A 21,455-nucleotide genomic window follows, 5' to 3' on the forward strand; every position below is an offset into this window, starting at 1 on the left:
GAGTTGATGGGACATGTTCCCAACTAACTCCATGAACTGAAAATAAACAAAGCCTGATGCAATAATAATAGAAGGGTCATCCTTAAATAAAGATGACTCACTTCTACGTCTACTGCTACTGACTAGGACTGAATTGGTGAGGAAACTCTGGATCACGTGCCTATGAACCTATAGTGTCAAATAAAACACCATAGCACAAATACATCAGTACGGGAATGTACCGAGTATACAGATAAAGTAAGGCTAAATGCAAGGGCTTATGCATGAGCAGTTACATAACTGAATAATCATTAGAGTACAGAACGAGAACACAATAGCAATGCACAACCATAATCACAATCATCACAACCCTAGATACTAAAACTCGGATACAGCTTTACAGTCATCTAAACTCACTACTAACACTGAGATACTGAATCAGTGAATCATCTAATATTGATAACTGAGTAACTGAATATACTTACATAAATGACTGAATTCTGAGCTCATTGCTCTCGACTGTCGGAATTGGAGATGAACCTCTCTCTTACGAATAAATCCAGAATCTATTATAAAAGATAAGAAAATGTATTGGGATATTTCTCGATCTGATAACAAGAATACTCAACCGAATCTAAGACTGAGATCAAGCCAATCTATCCGGAGATCTCTAGATCTAATAAAAAGAATACTCAATAGAATTAGGACTAAGATCAAGCCTATCTATCGGAAGATCTTTGGATCTAATAACAAGAATGCTCAATAGGACTTGAGACTGTGATCAAGCCTATCTATCGGGAGATCTCTGGATCTAATAACAAGAATACTCAATAGGATCTGAGACTAAGATGAAGCCTATCTATTGAGAGATCTCTGGATCTCATAACAAATAATAGTATATCAGACCAAGCGTATTTGACGGATATTCATGAATCAATGGAACAATCTGAGCCCCTCACTAAGATAAACGACTGTACCTCATATTCCTGATTTCTGAAGATTGATACTGAAACTTCAACTGTGGGAAGTAGTTACTTAACCGACATGCCACGACCTCCCACAGGTGGGGTCCAACTTATAACCCTAGCTGGAGGGGTGTAAATACCATGGCAGGGGTAAAGACCTCTCTGGTCAAGCCTCTCTAACGGATGACCCTCGTAGGAAGTTAGCCTAAGGCAAAATAATAGTAAAACCTCTCTAATGCTGATAACCTCTATTGACGGGGACTTCTGCATCTTATGCTGGCTATGCAGTTCTGGAGTTTATGGATTGCTCCTAACGACTCAGGCATTCTCTAACGGGGATCCGCCATCCCTTTCCTTGCTAGGTGCTAGCTCCTACTTCCAACTGAAAGACTCTGAACTGGATTCTCAACTGAACACAAATTTAACTAAATTTGATACTGATAACATTTCTCAAATGATCTGACTAAGTTAAGCTGAGTTCCCAAGGTTTTATATTTGACAAAATACTACTGAATCACGGGATCAAACTGACGATACATAGTTTGTATAGATTACTCGGTCACTACCGTGGCTAAAACTGAAAACTTGAATACTACAAGATCTGAGTTGAGTACAACACTGAGGCTAGATTACTAGTGATACAGGGATTACAGAGATTACTGAGATTTCATAAGTTTTGTATCTATTTGAGGATACAGAGTTCTATAATTCCCAAAGTTCTGAGAATCATGGCCCAAATGGGATCATCGTGAAAACTGGCACTGGCTCTACACAACAGCTAAATTGTCGGGTATAAATACCCCCCAAGACTCAATAACATAAAAGTAAAACATAACTATTCTTGACTAGTCATAACCACGGTCATTCACTGATCATCATAATCACTAAAGCATCTCTTCAAGTATTAGGAATCATAACATGTATTCACTATCACAATCATTAAGGCATCACTTCAAGCATTTTAGTAATCATAAGTATCTAATCACCACCACAATCACTAAGGCATCACCTCAAGCATTTAGGAATCATAAACATCTATATTCATCATCACAATCACTAAGGCATCACTTCAAGCATTTATGAATCATAGACATGTAATAGCGTAGGGGGAACATGCTATAGGATTATACTTTATTTAACAAGGTCTTAAATAAAATACTTTGCACATATATTAGTCTTGGCATGTATTGGATAGCACATGATTTGGGAAAATTTCATACTATCATGTCACAACTAACTCATCAAGTAGTTGGCATGTATTAAAGGCTTAGCATGTATTGAAGAGTACGTAATTGGAGAATTTACTACTATCATGTCTCAACATATTCACTAAGTCCTTTCAACAAACACTAGGCATGCCTGGGTTTACACCTAATTGGGGATTTCATGCTATGATATCATAATTCATTCACTAAGGCATTTCATCAAACACTAGGCATGCATGGGCTTGCTCACAATTTGGGGTTTCATAATCAACATTCTATAATGGCCCTAACTCTTCACATAAGTATTTTATTGAACATATAGGGAGCATGCTTTGCTTATTCAACCATTTCAACACTTAATTGGCATGAACAGATCATCTAACAAGCAACTTGAAGAGGGTTTATTATGAACATCACATACGAGGGTCAAAGCTTAAAAACCTTGTAAACAAACTTGAATCACAACTCAATAATTGTTGGAACATAAATTTAATCTCACATGAATCATTAAAACCAATGAACAAAAGATCTTTGAATTTTAGAAAAAGAGTTCTTGGGCTTGTTGGATGAAAGAGACCCAAGAATCAACATCTACATACCTTGGGGAAACTCTTTTCTTGAAAGTTATTTGGAGAGATTCTTGATTCCTCCTGATTTCTCTTGATCTATATTGATTTTACTTGAAGAAGAAATAAGGGTTCTGATTTTGTAAAACCCTAGTTTTTATATTGAAGATGGAAAATAAAGTTGGGAGCCTTTTATCGGGTATATATAGAGGCTGAAAAGAGTGGGAAAAGACCAAAAAGTCCTTGGAATTAAACTAAAAAATTCTGATTTTACATGCTGGCGCGATGCGCCATAATTGTACTAGTTCACTGGAAATTAGAAAATTGGAAAACTGCATGATGGCGCGATACGGTGGCAATCGCGTTGCCACCTTGTTTGCAAATTGGAAAGGCACCGCGACGTGGTGGAATCGCGTTGGGGCACTGGATATTGACAATTCTGAAATCAAGCCTTGGCGCGACATGCCATAATCATGGAGGCTTACTTGATTTTGAAGATTGCCATTTTGGTTGCCTCTGCGACGTGCTACAGTGACAGGTGGCACGCTGTCTCACCAAAATAGCTCTAACTCTTTGCCCGAGTATCGGATTTTGGTGAATTTGGTATTGACAGAGAGCTTATTCAATGCTCTACATGATAAAAATTCAATATTAGAGAAATTCTACACGGTTCAAAGTATTTTCCACTTGGGAAGAAACCTCTCAATCTTTTGGGAATAGATTTTTTCTTCACTGACAAGCTCTAAGGCTCAGACTAGATGAGAATTTTGTGGGGAGTTACATTATGTCCTCCATGAAAACATTCGTCCTCGAATGTCTATTGATAGGTTAAGAATACTAATCCACTAAACTTATTCATGGAGCAAGAACATCTCAAGACATGACCACATAAATGGAACAACCGACATACTGAGTTCTCATACCTGACATCCATTTTTGATGCATGGAATACTTGACTGAAGCTACTCATAGCTGAATTCTCATAGCACACATGTATATCTGATGCATGGACTCATAACTGGGTTGATCTCATGAATGGATAACTGAACACACTGACAAACAAAACTCTTCCCACTAAATGTGCATATCTAATGCATGAATGCCTGACTTAACTGACTCTCAAATGCATGACTATAAATCCAATGATAACTGAAGTTAACCCTAAGACATGCAAACATCATAGTAACATGGGGTATCTTCCCCTTAGGACTCTATGTTCCTCTAAACATAATTTGATGAAACACTAGGGCAGTAAACGTTGCACCTATGAACTGTGTCATAATTGACCGACTGAGATCTAGAACTCATGCATGACTCATGCTAATATATAAGCCCAAAATGGAAGAAAAGGGTCAAACAATGCATATCACAAAGATGAACAATTCATAACATACTCGAATTTATATCAGAAATCCTTCTCGATCAAGGAGAGCCTGAAGCACATGGAGTCTACCCCTCTGATCTAGTAATCTACATTCTCATATTCTATGGCCTGACTTACCACACCCAAAGCACACATCACTACTAGCCCTACAAAAACCTTGTTGGCTTTTGCCACACTCTCCACAAAGTGGATAGGTACGAACACCACTAGCACTACTCTTGACTTTGGACTTTGGTGCTTCATCAGAACTGACACTCCCAAACCTTGGGACCCTACCTGAGAGAAATAATGACTACCTGTCCTGGCCCTCTTGCTCACTCTCTCTCTTTCCTTTAATATATCTGCCTCAATCTGCTATGCATGGATTATCAACCTAGGAAGATCCATATCTCTATGAATCATAGCAGCCCTACACTCTTTCAATACTAACTAGAATACACCAATCACAAATTTACTCATACTCGCTCTAGGGTCGGCTATCATGATGGGAGCATACTTAGCTAACTGGTTGAACTTAAGACAATACTCTTTCACGGTCATGTAACCTTGTGCTAGCTTCATGAACTCTTGTACCTTAGCCTCTCTCATCTCTAGCGGGAAAAACATATCTAGAAAAGCACCCTGAAACTCTGGCCAAGTCACGGGAACTGTATCTTCTCCTCTACCCTCCTTCCACGTCACTACCTAATTATGAGCAATATCTTTCAGCCTATAGGATGCTAAGTCAAGACACTCCGCCTTACAAACATGCATAATCTGGGTAATCTTTCTCGCCTCCTCTAGATAAAGCTACGGGTCCTCACATACTACTGACCCAAAGAATTCTGGTAGGTTCATTCTCATGAAATCTCTAATCCTGGCTGCGCCAGAACCACCATCTTGCTGAGGTAGGGCTACAGCCTGATGGTTTCCCCAAATAATAGTCATAGCTTGGGCTAACGCATGAAAAGCTACCCAAAACTCGGCATGTGACACACTCTCGTTCTTAGGATCTACTAGTTGAGGGGGCTGGTCATCAACCCTAAGGACATAATCTATCTGAGGAGTCATACTTTGTAAATGGAAGAAAGAAGTGGATTAGACTGAGGATCAATTCAAGCTCATGCTCATATGCACAATATGAACACTTAAAGAAGGGAAACTTCTCCTAAAACATCTTGTAGCCTCTTGCACAAAAATGTGGCGCACAACACACCCACGTGGAAGATTCAACTAGATGTGGCTTTTTAGACTCCCTAGGACACTCTTGAACCTTAGGCTCTAATACCAAGTTTGTAATGACATGAGACTACCCCCTAGTCGTTACACGGTGCCCATAACCCCAAAGGACCACAAGCTAACCCTTTCCTGATATCTATACCTTGAACACTGCATAATATCAGAAAAATGCAGAAAAATAGGTAGAATCAAGCCATAAGGTTTAACACATCCATAAATACTCAAAACTAAAAAACTGAATACTAATACATCCGTTCGAAAAGCCTCTAACTATTTGAACTATGGAGTTGATGGGACATGTCCCCAACTAACTCCGTCAACTAAAAATAAACAAAATCTGATAAAATAATAATACAAGTGTCATCCTAGAATGAAGAGGACTCACTTCTATGTTCACTGCTGCTGACTAGGACTGAACTGGTGAGGGAACTATGGATCATGTACCTCTGGACCCATGGTGTCAAATAAAATACCATAACGTAAATGCGTCAGTACAGGAATCTACCGGCTATACAGATAAGGTGAGGCTAAATGCAATGGCTCATGGATGAATAGTTACATAACTGAATAATCATAAGAGTACCGAACGAGAACACATATAGGAATGCACAAACCAAAATCACAATCAACACAACCCTAGATACTGAAACTCAAATAACGGTTTACTGTCATCTGAAATCACTACAAACACTGAGATACTAAATCACTGAATCATCTGTTACTGATAACTGATTAACTACATATACTCATATAAATAACTGAATTCTGAGCTCACTTCTCTCAACTGACGGAAATGGATATCAATATCTCTCTAACGGATAACTCCAAAATCTATTATCAATGATAAGAAAATGATTATGTTCGAATCTGACAATAGGAATACTCAACAAAATCGAAGACTCATATCAAGCCTATCTATCAGGAGATCTCTAGATCTGATAACAGGAATAATCAACTGAATCTGACACTAAGATCAAGCCTATATTTTTGGAGATCTTTGGATCTAATAATAAGAATACTCAACAGGATCAGAGACTGAGATCAAGCCAATCTATCGGGAGATCTCTGGATCTTATAACAACAATATTCAACAAGATCTGAGATTGAGATCAAGCCTATCTATCAGGAGATCTCTGGATATGATAACAAGAATACTTAATAGGATCTGAGACTGAGATCAAGCCTATCTATCGGGAGATATCTGGATCTGATAACAAATAACTGTATATGAGACCAAGCCTATCTAACGAATGGTCATGAATTAATAAAACTATATGAGCTTCTCACTGAAATAGATGATTGTACCTCGCAGTCTTGATTTCTGAAAATTGATGCTAAAATTATAACTGTAGGAAGTAGTTACTTAACTGATATGCCCTGACCTCCCACAGGTGGGGTCTAACCTATAACCCCAGCTGGAAGGGTGTCAATACTTTGCCACGGGTGCTGACCTCTCTGGTCAAGACTCTCTAATGGATGACCCTCACAGGAAGTCAGCCTAAGGCAATATAATAGTCAAATCTCTCTAATGGTGATAGCCTCTACTTATAGGGACTCCTGCATCCTGCGTTGCCTACACAGTTATGGTGTTTAGGGATTGCTTCTAATGACTCAGCCGCTCTCTGACGGGGAGCCGCCATCCCTTACCTCGCTCGGTGCTAGATCCTACTCTGAACTGATAGAATCTAAACTAAATTCTCAATTGAACTCAAACTGAACTAAATCTTATATTGATCACATTTCTCAAATGATCTGACTAAGTTAAGCTGAGTTCACAAGGTTTCGTATCTGATGGAATACTACTGAATCACGGTATCTAACTGATGATACATATTTTGAATAGATTACTCGATCACTATTGAGGCCAAAACTTTACACTTGAATACTACAAAATCTAGGCTGAGTACAACACTGAGGCTATATTACTAGTGATACAGGGATTGCGAAGATTACTGAGATTTCTTAAGTTCTGTATCTGTTTGAGGATACAGAGTTCTATAATTCACTAAGTTCTGAGAATCATGGTCCGACTGGGATTATCATGAAATCTAACACAGGCTCTACACAGCAGCTAAATTGTCGGGAATAAATACCACTAGGACTCGACAACATAAAAGTAAAACATAACCATTCTTGACTAGTCATAACCACGGTCATTCATTCATCATAACAATCACTAAAGCTTCTCTTCAACCATTTAGGAATCAAAACATGTATTCACCATCACAATCACTAAGGCATCACTTCAAGCATTTTAGGAATCATAAGCATCTATTCACCACCAGAATCACTAAGGCCTCACCTCAAGAATTTAGGAAATCTACCTCAAAATAACTCAAGGGTCTATAATGAAGACCAAAATATATTCCTCATAATCAAATATGGATAGCTATCTTATCTTAGACCAAGGGGGTCAAATCTTTACTAAAATCTGAAAATATTTTAGTTATAGGGGACTCATGACCCAAACAGTCTAGAAATATTAAATCTTAAAATGGGTTTATCTAGACCCAAGCAGTAAATCTCAAGTCAACACCTCAAAATTCATGCTTAAGAATGTAATTACTCATAAGGTATCTTGAAATCTGTAAGTCTCAACAATAAACATAGAAACATATGCAAAATCATGCTGTTTGACTTTCAATTCGTGGGAAGTATCAAAACCTTGCAACTAATGATAATGGGTGAAAAACCCTAACTCAATTTCATGTAAAATATCATAAATTATAGAAAACTCGTAATTTAAAATAAGTCTCTGGGCACAAGGGTAAAAGGATTACCCTTTTTCAAAGCCCACATACCTTAGATTGTGAAATTGGATAAACAAGTTTGCTTGAGACTTTATTTTTTGGAACTCTTGAGAGAGGGTTCTTGAAGCCTTTGACTTAGGAACCTTGAATATTAACTCAATTTGTAAAACGTATGGTGAGTTCTTGAATTTCTACGAGGGAAAAGAGATTTGGATTTGGTTTAGAGGGTCAATCTTGAGAGAAATCCTAGCTTTGAGATGCTTTTGGATCAACCGAAGTGAACTAGTTTATTTGGGTATATTAAGATGTCAAAAGGGTGTAAAAGGACCAAAAAGCCCCCATTTAAAAATGACTTAAAATCATTGAACGAAATATGTGATGGTGGGTGCGACGGTCTATCGATCCTGACCGTCGCACCTGGTTCAAATTTGGACTTTTTGCCTTGACTACAACGGCTGGGTCGACGGTCTATCGCTTCATCAACGATCTCAACTGGAATCTTATTAAATGAATGACTAGTCTAGATATCTAAGATCTCAACCGGAATCTTATCAAATGAAATACTAGTCTGCATATCTGAACTCTCTAAAAAATCTACTACAACGGAACCACCAATGTGCTTCTTAAGCATTAAGACATCAAAGACAAGATGAATAGCTGACAAATCTGTGGGCAACTAAACATCATAGGCTACTTTCTCAACACGACTCAAAACTCTATAAGGGCCAACATAACGAGGACTAAGATTTCCCGTTTTCACAAACCTTTTAATCCCCTTCATGGGTGAAATCTTCAAGTACACCAGTTCATCCACCTCAAACTCAATATTTCTTCTTCTCACATCAGCATATGACTTTTGATGACTCGGAGATGTCTTTAACATTTCCCTAATCAACTTAACTTTCTCCATAGCCTCAAACACCGCATCAGGACCAATCACAGCAGCCTCACCCACTTCAAACAAACCTATAGGTGATCTACATCTTCTACCATACAAAGCCTCAAATGGTTGTATCTTGATGCTAGTATGGTAACTATTGTTATAGGAAAACTTAATCAATTGTAAGTGCTCATCCAAACAACCATTGAAATCAAGGGCACACCCCTCAACACATTTTCTAAAGTCTGGATTGTCCTCTAAGCCTGACCATCTATCTGCAGATGAAAAGCAGAACTAAATGAACTTGGATACCAAGAACCTTCTAGAAAGATTTCCAAAACTACGAAGTGAACTGACTACCCCTATCCCAGATGACGGACAAGAGAACTCCATGAAAGCTAACTAGTTCCCAGATATACAAGCTATCATAATCCTCATCTTTATAAGATATATGCACTGGTAGAAAATGCACGGACTTAGTCAACCTTTCAACAACAACCCAAATAGAATTATGACAATAACGTGAAAGAGGTAAGCTTGTCACAAAATCCATATTCAGCTCTTCCCATTTTAAAGTGGGTATACAAAACTCTTACAACTTACCGCAAGGTCTTTTGTACTCTATCTTAATATGTTGGCACAGTGCACACTTTGCCACAAACCCTGTTATATCCTTCTTCGTGCCACTCCACCAATAGATTACCCATAAGTCACGGTACATCTTGGTAGTACCGAGATGAATAGAATACCGAGTATCATGTGCCTCAACCATAATTCTCTGTCTCAAGTCAACAACACATGGAACATATAATCTATCCTGACATCTCAACGCACCATCTTCCTTGGGAGAAAACCTCTACATTTTGGTCCTTAACTGACTCCTTCATTCTGACCAAACTAGCATCTAAGTCTTGCTTCTCCTTTACTTCCCAAACTACAGAGGATTTGAAACTACTCTGTACCAAAATATTTATTTCAGCAAAATCAAGCAATCTAACACCCAATCTAGCCAGATGGTGTACATAATGAGCTAACTCTAACCACTACATTAGCCTTGCTTGGGTGATATAACACACTCATATCATAATTTTTTAGCAACACTAACCACCTTCTCTGACCAAGATTCAACTCTCTCTAAGTAAACATATACTGTATGCTTTTGTGATCAGTGAACACATCAACATGAACACCATAAAGATAGTCTCTCTATATTTTCAAAGCAAAAATCACAGCAACTAATTCAAGATCATGGGTTGGATAATTTTTTTTCATGCGACTTCAATTATCTAAAGGCATATGCTATAACCTTACCTTTATGCATCGGTACACAACCCAAACCAACTCTAGAGGCATCACAATACACCACAAAACAACTCATACCATTAGGTAAGGTGAATATAGAAGCTGAAGTGAGTCAAGTCTTTAACTCCTGAAAACTCTAATCACAGGAATTTGACCAAAGAAACTTAACTTTCTTTTGGTCAACTGAGTCATGGGAGACTCAATAGAAGAGACACCTTCAACAAAACGTCAGTTGTATCCAGTTAAACCTAAGAAACTTCTATTGTCAGATTGAGAGATAGGACTAGGCCAATTTCTTACAGCTTTTATCTTTTGACAAACATATCAAGATACGGCTTAAACACTCAATTCATGAGGTCTATGAAACTCGCTGGAGCATTTGATAGCCCGAAAGACATGACTAGTAACTCAAAGTCACCATAATAGGTTCAGAAGGCTATCTTTGGGATATCACACTCCCTTACTTTAAGTTGATGATAGCCGGATCTAAGGTCTATCTTGGAGAAATAACTTGCACCCTGCAACTGATCAAATAGGTCATGAATTCTCAGAAGAGGGTACTTATTTCTAACTGTGACCTTGTTAAGCTGACGATGTCAATTCATATATGCAAAGAACTATCATTCTTTCGTACGAATAGGACAGGTGCACCCCAAGGAGAAACACTGGACCTTATAAAACCCTTATCTAAAAGATCATTGAGTTGCTCATTCAACTCCTTAAGCTCTCCAGGTGCCATATGATAGGGATGAATAAAAATTGGCTGACTATCGGGAAGAATTTCATTCTCAAATTAAATCTCTATTTTGAAAGGTACCCTTGGTAGATCTTCCAGAAAAACATCAAGAAACTCATTAACAATGTTAACTGACTGAATAGTTGGAGCCACAGACTTAGTGTCTTTAACTCTAACTAAGTGATATATATAACCTTTGGATGTTAGCTTTTTGGCTTTGAGATAGGAGATAAAATGAATCTTAGGGGATACTAAACTCCCGAACCACTCAAAAATTAGGTGATCAAGAAACTGAAACATGACCATACGGGTACGACAGTTTATAGATGTATAATAAGAATAAAGCCAATCCATACCCAGAATGAGATCAAAATCTAACATGTCCAACTCTATCAAATTTGGAAATATGACTCTATGAAGAACAGTGATAGGACACTTTTTATACTCTTACTTAGCAACAACAGACTCACCCACTGGAGTAGAAACTAGAAAAGGCTCAGGAATCTTTTCGGGACTCATTTCAAAATTCACAGCATCTTATGGGGTCACATAAGAGAAACTTGACCCAAGGTCCAACAACATATAAACATCAAAGAAAAAGACACGGATCATACCAGTAACAACATTTGTGAATCCTTCTGCTCCTGGAGGGATGACAAGGCATAGAATCTATTCAGGTGTTGACCGCCAGTAGTACTGGATGAAATACCCAGAGGAGGGGTTGTATGGGTTTAAGGAGCTCGGGAACTAGTAGCCTGAGTCTGAGTTCAGATATCTGTACTCCCCTACCTACTATGCGGGCACTCTCTAAGTTAGTGGCCTAACTTGCCACAACCAAAGAAACCCCTCTCTTAAGTAAATAATTGTCAAGATAGGTCCTACCATACTTAGCATAATAAGGATAACTTGGGCCTATTACTCACACTATTCTTGGACTTGGAAATAGAAGACTAATTCCCTTGCTCCTGTCTATTTCTGGGTGAGGAAGCACTAGCTAAGAAAGGTTCTAGCATAGACAAATGACTCTAAAACTGCAGATGGTTCCCTCTGTGGGATCTATTATGACCATGCTCAAACTTCTCCGATGTAGCCCTCTTATTTCCCATTACTCTGTCTCTCTCCCCTATGTTATCCACCTCAATCTTCTGAGTATGCATTATTTATCTAGATAGATCATCATCACTTTTGAGCATAGCAGTCCTACACTCTTTCCACACTAAACTAGATATATCGGTCATGAACTTGCTCATACTAGATCGAGTGTCAGCCAGCAAGTTTGGAGCATACTTGGCTAACTTGTTATACTTTAGGCAATACTCCTTTACAGTCATAGTACCTTACCTGAGGTTCATTAATTTCTCTATCTTTGCCTTCCTTATCTCAAGCGGGAAGAATTTGTCTAGGAATGCATCTTGAAACACCTGCCAAGTTGTAGGAGCATCATTCTCCCCTCTATTCTTCCTCCATGCCATAACCCAGTCATAAGCAATATCTTGTAACCTATAAGAGGCCTACTCTACACTCTCTGTTTTATAAATATGCATGACTTGGGTGATCTTCTTCACCTCCTCAAGATACAACTACGTGTCCTCACCAGCCTTAGACCCATAGAACTCTGGTTTATTCATCCACATAAAATCATGGATCCTAGCAGTAGCAAAGTCACCTACCTTCATTATAAGACAATGTAGCATACGGACATAAATGTGGATCAACACTTTGGGAATGTACTGAGTTTATGGGGGTGTATGCATTTAAACAAAAAATATCAATACTCTTTCATAAATTCATGCATGCAAATAGGAATGACTCACATGACTCGAATAGGTCTAAAATATAAAACTCATAAATCATGAATAGTGAAACAAGTAACACAAATCTCGTGAGTTATTATGCTTAACTTTAAAATCCATACTCTCCTCTTATTCTCAGTACTGAAGGCTAAAGGTAGCTTTCAACAATACTTTTAAACTCATTCTTTTTACTTTTAGAGAGTAAAACTTCTTTAAAACTTAAGGGCTTCGAACTTTTAGGATCTTTTAACACTTGGGAACTCTAGAATACTTTTAGACTTGGGAGCTTCTTCTAACCGACATAAAACATGTGTGCTACATGGGGTCCAATGTCTTGCCCACGTTGGGGAGAGTTTTTCTATTCTTTCCATCAGAGTAGAACCTTAACTTTACTGATCGCTATATCGGCCTCAGCCCTATAAATCTTAAACCTACGGTGTCACGTATTTCTGGGGCATAAAACATAGGAATCATACCCAAATCGATGCAAAATATTACTCCCATACTCATCTCAAAACTTTTAGGAAATCTACCTTAAATTAGCTCAAGGGTCCATAATTAAGACCAAAATATATTCCTCATTGCTTTAAATCATTAACAAATGTGGATAGCTATCTTATCTTAGACCAAGGGGGTCAAATCTTTAACTAAAATCTGAAAATAGCTTAGTTATGGGGTACACATGCCCCAAAAAGTCTTGCACATTAAATCTTAAAATGGGGGTCAATTGACTCAAACAGCAAATCTCAGGTCAAAATCCCAAAATTCATGCTTAAGAATGCAATTACTCATAAGGTATCTTGAAATATGTAAGTCTCATCAATAAGCATAGAAACATATGCAAAATCATGCTATTTGACTTTTAATTCATGGGAAGCATCAAAACCTTGCAACTAATGATAATGGGTAAAAAGCCCTAACTCAATTTCATGTAAAATCTCATAAATTACAGAAAACTCGTAATTTAAAATAAGACTTTGGGCACAAGGGTGAAAAGATTACCCTTGTTCAAACCCCACATACCTTAGATTGTGAAATTGGATGAACCAACTTGCTTGAGACTCTTTTTTTTGGAACTCTTAAGAAAGGATTCTTGAATCCTTTGACTTTGGAACCTTGAATCTTAACTCAATTTGTAAAATCTACGGTGATATCTTGAATTTATAGGAGGAAGAACAGATTTGGATTTGCTCTAGAGGGTTAATCTTGAGAGAAAACCCTAGCTTTGAGATGGTTTTTGATGAACTGAAGTCATCTAGTTCGTTTGGGTATATTAAGATGTAAAAAAGTTGGAAAAGGACAAAAAAGCCCCCTTTTAAAAGAGACTTAAAATAACTTAACGATATATGCGATGTTGGGTGCAATGGTCTGTCGCTGGGTCGACGGTCCGTCGGTCCTGACTGTCGCACCTGGGCCAGATTTGAAATTTTTCCCTTCTCTACGATGGCTGGGTCGATGGTCTATCTCTTGATCGATGGTTCACCGGCTTTACCATCACGCCTAACTAGAATGATATTTCACTACCTCTTCTACAATGATTTGGGCGATGGTCCGTCGTACTTGGGAAGTTTTCACTGCTTTTTATAAAATGTTCATAACTTTCTCTTCCAATATCGAATTTTGACGAAATGGGTATCGTTGGAAAGATAAAAAGACAAAATTAGGAAAATTCCATATGGTTTAAACATTAATCACTTTGGAAGTCATTCCTAAATCCTTTGAATATGGAATACGGCTATAGTTGACATGTTCTTAAGGCTTAGACTATGAGGAAAATTTATGAGGTCTTACAGTATATCGCCCTTGGAAACAGTCATCCTCGAATGTCACTAGTTAGACTAAAATACCGATGAACTAAGGATGTCCAGCTGAAATAAAAGGCTAAATCGTCTATATATCTTCTAAACTTTTGAATATTTCGGGAAGTGCAAGAGCTTACACAAGAATAGATACATAGCTGAACTTTGATAGGAAATGAACTAAATTAAGGAATAATAATCCCTTCGGCTTGATATGAACAGGTAGAGAAAAGGTGCTGGTAATTTTCTCGCATATCTTCTTCTACTTCCGAGGTAGCACCCTCAATTGGCAGATTCCGCCCTAAAACTTTGACCAAGGGAACTTCTTTGTTCCTTAGTCTACGGACCTAGTAATCTAGGATCTCAATCGGAATTTCATCAAATAAAAGACTAGTCTGGATATCTAAGCTCTCTTAAGAATCTATTACAATGGAATCACCAATGTGCTTCTTAAGCAAGGACACATGAAAGACAGGATGAATAGTTGACAACTATGTGAGCAACTCAACTTCATAGGCTAATTTACCAACACGGCTCAACACTCTATAAGGGCCAACATAACGGGGACTAAACTTTCCCTTTTTCCCAAACCTTATAATCCTTTTCATGGGTGAAATCTTCAAGTATACTAGTTCCCCCACCTCAAACTCAAGATTTCTTCTCCTCACATCGGCATATGACTTTTGAAAACTCTGAGATGTCTTTAACCTTTTCCTAATCAACTTAACTTTCTCCATAGCCTCAAACACTGCATCAGGCCCAATCACAGTAGCCTCACCCACTTCATACCAACCGATGGATGATCTACATTTTCTATAATACAAAACCTCAAATGGTGGTATCTTGATGCTATCATGATAACTATTGTTATAGGTAAACTCAATCAATGGTAAGTGCTTATCCCAAATACCTTTGAAATCAAGGGCACATGCCCTCAAAATATCTTCTAAAGTCTGGATGGTCCTCTCAGCCTAACCATCTGTCTACGGATGAAAAGAAGAACTCAAATGAACTTGGGTACCAAGACCTTTCTGGAAAGCTTTCCAAAACTACGAAGTGAACTGAGTACCCCTATCCTAGATGATGGACAAGGGAACTCCATACAACCTAACTAACTCTCGGATATGCAACCTAGCATAATCCTCAGCTGTATATGATGTATGCACTGGCAAAAAATATACGGACTTAGTCAACTTGTCAACAACAACCCAAATAGAATCATGACAACGAGACAAAAGAGGTAAACTAGTCACAAAATCCTTATTCACCTCTTCCCACTTCCAAGTGGATATATTAAACTTTGGGAACTTACCGTAAGGTATTTGATGCACTACCTTAACCTATTCGCACGTTGTATACTTTTCCATAAGCCCTTCTATATCTTTCTTCATGCCACTCCACCAATAAATTTCCCGCAAGTCGCAATACATCTTGGTAGCACGGGGATGAATGAAATACCACACACCATGTGCCTCAGCCATAATTCTTTGCCTCAAGTTACCAACACACAAAACACATAATTTATCCTGAAATCTCAACACACCATCTTACCCTTAGGAGAAAACCTCTACCTTATGGTCCTTAACTGACTCCTTCAGTCTGACCAAACTAGCATGTAAGTCTTGCTTCTCATTTACATTCAAAACTAAAGAAGATTTGAAACTACTCTATGCCAAAATATTTCCTTCAGCGAATCAAGCAATCTAACGTTCAATCTAGCTAGACAGTGCACATAAAGAGCTAACTCTTTCTTATACTTCTCCAAATGAGCCACACCACTCATAGACATCCTATTAAGGGCATCTACCACGACACTGACCTTGCTCGGCTGATATAACACACTCATATCATAAAATTTTAGCAACACTAACTACCTACTCTGATGTAGATTCAAATCCCTCTGAGTAAACATATACTGCAGCTTTTTGTGATCAGTGAACACATCAACATAAGCACTATACAGATAGTGTCTCAATATTGTCAAAGCAAAAATCATAGTAGCTAATTCAAGATCATGGGTTGGGTAATTCTTTTCGTATGACTTCAACTGTCTAGAGGAATATGCTGTAACGTACCTTTGTGCATCAGCACATAACCTAAACCAACTCTAGAGGCATCAAAATACACCACAAAAAACTTAACTTTCTTTTGGATCAACTGAGTCACGGGGGACGTAATAGAAGAGAATCCTTCATCAAAACAATGGTAGTAGCAGCTAGACCTAAGTAACTTTTAATGTCAGATGGACAGATAGGTCTAGGCCAATTTCTTATAGCTTCTGTCTTTTGGGCATCGACCCTAATGCCTTCAGCTGAAATAATAGGACCCCAAAAGTCTATTGATCTTAGCCAAAATTCATACTTGTTGACTTTGGAGAACAACTGATGATCTCTAAGAGTTTGCAAGACAATCCTATAATGATCTACATTGTCATTCTCGGTACGGGATTAAACAAGTATATCATCTATGAACACTATGACAAACATATAAAGATACGGCTTGAACACTTGATTCATGAGGTCCATGGAAGCCTCTGGGCCATTGGTTAGCCCAAAAGACATGACTAGAAACTCAAAGTGACCATAATAGGTTCGGAGGCTTTCTTTGGGATATCAGACTCCATTACTTTAAGTTGATGATAGCAAGATCTAAGGTGAATCTTTATGAAATAACTTGCACCTTACAATTGATCAAACAGTTCATCATTTCTCAGAAGAGGGTACTTATTCCTAATTGTGGCCTTGTTAAGCTAATGATTGTCAATGACCATAAGCAAAGAACCATCTTTCTTTTGCATGAATAGGATAGGTGCACCCCAAGGAGAAACACTGGGCCTTATAAAATGCTTATCTTAAAGATTGTTAAGTCTCTCTTTAAACTCCTTAAGCTCTCCAGGTGTCATACGGTAGGGAGGAATAGAAATAGGCTGAGCGTTGGGAAGAAGGTCATTCCTGAATAGGATCTCTTTATCGGGAGGTACCCCTGGAAGATCTTCTGAAAAAGCATCAGAAAACTCATAAACAATCTTGACTGACTGAATAGTTAGAGCATCAAACTTAGTATTTTTAAATCTAACTAGGAGATAGATACTACCTTTGGATATTAGCATTTTGGATTTGAGATAGGAGATAAAATGAATCTTGGGAGATACTGAACTCCCGGACCACTAAAAATTGGCAGATCAGGAAACTAAAACTTGACCACACGGGTACGACAGTTTATAGATGCATATCAAGAATGAATCCAATCCATACCCAGAATAAGGTCAAAATCGACCATGTCTAACTCTATCAAATTAGAAAGTATGATTGTATGAAGAACAGTGATAGGACACTTTTTATACACTTATTTAGGAACAACAGACTCACCTACTGGAGTAGAAACTAGGAAAGGCTTAGGAATCTTTTTGGGACTCATTTAAAAATTCACAGCAACTAATGGGTTCGCATAGGAAAAACTCAACCCAGGGTCCAACAACACATAAACATCAAAGCAAAATACATGGAGCATACGACTAACAATATTTGGTGAAACCTCCTGCTCCTGGTGGGATGGCAAGCCATAGAATCTATTCTGGCATTGACCACCAGCAGTAATGGATGAAACATCCTGAGGAGGGGATGGATGGGCTAAAGAAGTTGGGGCACTAGTAGCCTAAGTCTGAGGTCGAATATCTATACTCCCCTTCCTAGCATGTGGGCACTCTCTAAGTATATGGCCTAACATACAACAACCAAAGTAACCCCTCTGTTCGGCTTACCATTTGTCGAGATAGGTCCTACCACACTTAGCACAATAAAGATAACTTTGCGCTGTTACTCACACTGTTTTGAGACCTGGACATAAAAGACTTATTCCCTTGGTCTTGCCTGTTTCTGGGTGCGGGAGCACTAGCTAATGAAGGCGCTGGTATAGAAAAATGACTCTAGAATAAAGGATGGTTCCCTCTATGGTATCTAGTCTGACAATGCTCAAACTTCTCCGATCTAACCCTCTTAATTTCTTTTACTCTCTCTCTCTCCCTTATGTTGTCAGCCTTAATCCACTGAGCATGCATCATCTGTCTAGAAAGATCCATATCCCTATTGAGTATAGCAGTCCTACACTCTTTCAGCACCAAACTAGGCACACCGGTCATGAAATTTCTCATACTAGATCAGGTGTCAGCTAGCAATTCAGGAGCATACTTGGCTAACTTGTTAAATTTATGGAAATGATCTTTTACAGCCATAGAGCCTTTCCTTAGGTTCATAAATTCCCCTATCTTTCTCTCCCTCATCTCAAGTAGGAAGAATTTTTTCAGGAGTTCATTCTGACATACCTGCCAAGTCGTGGGAACAACATTCTCTCCACTATTTTTTCTCCACACCACAACCCAGCCATAAGCAATATTTTTCAACCTATAAGAAGCCATCTTTACACCCTCTTATTTAGAAATATGGATGACTTGTGTGATTTTCATCACCTCTTCAAGATACAACGGTGGGTCCTCACCAGCCTTAAACCTATAGAACTCTGGCTGATTCATCTGCAAGAAATCACGGATCCTAGAAGCAGCTAAGTCACCTCCCTGCTTATGCAGAACTACAGCCTGGTTATTGGCTTGGACATTTGTGGTGACTTCTTGGGCTAACACTTGAAAGGCCACTCAAAACTAAGCATGAGACACAGTCTCATTCAAGGGATCAACAGGCTAAGGTTGCTCGTTATTATTTTTGTAGGCATTCGCTCCTACAGGAGGCATTTTCTAAAATAATAGAGCATGAATTAATAGCTGAGAGATTCAACTACAAGCACGATAGATTCTGAATGAAAGAGATGACTTTTTCCTAAAACATCTTATAGCCTCTTACTCATAGATGTGTCGCGCTACACACCGATGATTAAGACTCTACTTAACGTGGCTTGTCAGAAACTCTAGTACTACTTAAACCTTAGGGTCTGATACCAATTTGTAACGCCCCAAAATCTCATCCCAAGACGTTAGACGGTGCCTAAGGCAACAAGTAGCCCTAAGAAAACCCTTTGCGACTATTACTACTTCTAATACTTACATTAGGATAAATAAGCTAAACAATGATACTGTATTGGGAAAACTATAATCCAAAATAATTGGACATATTGTCTGAATAGAAAAAATAATAATAATCTGGAACACAATTTCAACTGACAGTCTAGTCTGACAAAGCCTCTACTACTTAAACTGGAGAGCCATTAGGACAGACCCCTAACTGACTCACAATGACCTAAAAGTAAAACTCAAAACACTGTGAAAATGGGAAAGCTACAAATATAGGTCCTTGAACCATGAGGACTCACCAATTATGGAATATACCAAAAGGTACTTAGGAATCACGGTTGCTGCAGAGACTGAGCACCTGAACCTACATTATGAGACAATGTAGCACACAGACGTATATGTGGACAAGCACTTTGGGAATGTACCGAGTATATGGGGGTGTATGCATTAGTATAAAAGATATCAATACTCTTTAATAAATTCATGCATAAAAATAGGAATGACTCACATGGCTTGAATAAGTCTAAAATATAAAACTCATAAATCATAAATAGTAAAATATGTAACACAAATCTCGTGAGTCATTATGCTTAACATTAAAATGTATACTCTTCTCTTACTCTCAGTACTTGAAAGGTAAGGGAAGCTTTAAATAATACTTTTAGACTCATGCTTTTATCTTGTGGAGAGTAAAACTTATTTAAAAATTAAGGGCTTAGAACTTTTAGCAACTTTTAACACTTGGCAACTCTAGAACTCTTTTCGACTCGGGAGTTTCATCTAACCGACATAAATCATATGAGCTACATGGAGTCCAACATCTTGCCCATGTTAGGGAGAGCTAATCTATCCTTGCCATCAAAGTAGAACCTTCACTTTAGTGATAACTATCTCGGCCTCAGGCCCATAAATCTCAAACCTATGGTGGCACATAGTTCTGGGGCATGAAACATAGGAATCATAAACAACTCAATGCTAAATACTACTCCCATACTCAACTCAGAAATTTTAGAAAATCCACCTCAAAATAATTCAAGGGTCTACAATGAAGACCAAACTATATTCCTCGTTGCTTTAAATCTTTATCAAATGTGTATTCCTATCTTATCTTAGACCTAGGGGGTGAAATCTTTAACTAAAATCTGAAATAGCTTAGTTATGGGGTACTCATGATCAAAACAGTCTTGAACATTAAATCTTAAAATGGGGGTCTATTGACCCAAACAGTAAATCTCAAGTCAACATCTCAAAATTCGTGCTTAAGAATGCAATTACTCATAAGGTATCTTGAAATCTTTAAGTCATATCAATAAGCATAGAAATATATGCAAAATCATGTTATTTGACTTTCAATTCATGGAAAGTATCAAAACCTTGCAACTAATGATAATGGATGAAAAACCCTAACACAATTTCATGTAAAATCTCATAAATTACAGAAAACTCATAATTTAAAATAAGTCTTTGGGCACATGGGTGAAGGATTACCTTTGTTCAATCCCCACATACTTTAGATTTTGATATTTGATGAACAAGCTTGCTTGAGACTTTTTTTTTGGAACTCTTGAGAGAGGGTTCTTGAAGTCTTTAAATTGGGAACCTTGAATCTTAACTCAATTTGTAAAATCTATGGTGAGTTCTTGAATTTCTAGGAGGGAAAAGAGATTTGGATTTGCTCTAGATGGTTAATCTTGAGAGAAAACCCTAGTTTTGGGATGATTTTGGATGAATTGAAGTCATCTTGTTCGTTTGGGTATATTAAGAGGTTAAAAGGGTGGGAAAGGACCAAAAATCCCATCTTAAAAATGACTTAAAATAACTGAATGAAATATGCGATGGTGGGTGCGACGGTCCATCA

Source organism: Capsicum annuum, chromosome 11 (assembly GCF_002878395.1).
Source record: "Capsicum annuum cultivar UCD-10X-F1 chromosome 11, UCD10Xv1.1, whole genome shotgun sequence".
NCBI classification, from domain to species: Eukaryota; Viridiplantae; Streptophyta; class Magnoliopsida; order Solanales; family Solanaceae; genus Capsicum; species Capsicum annuum.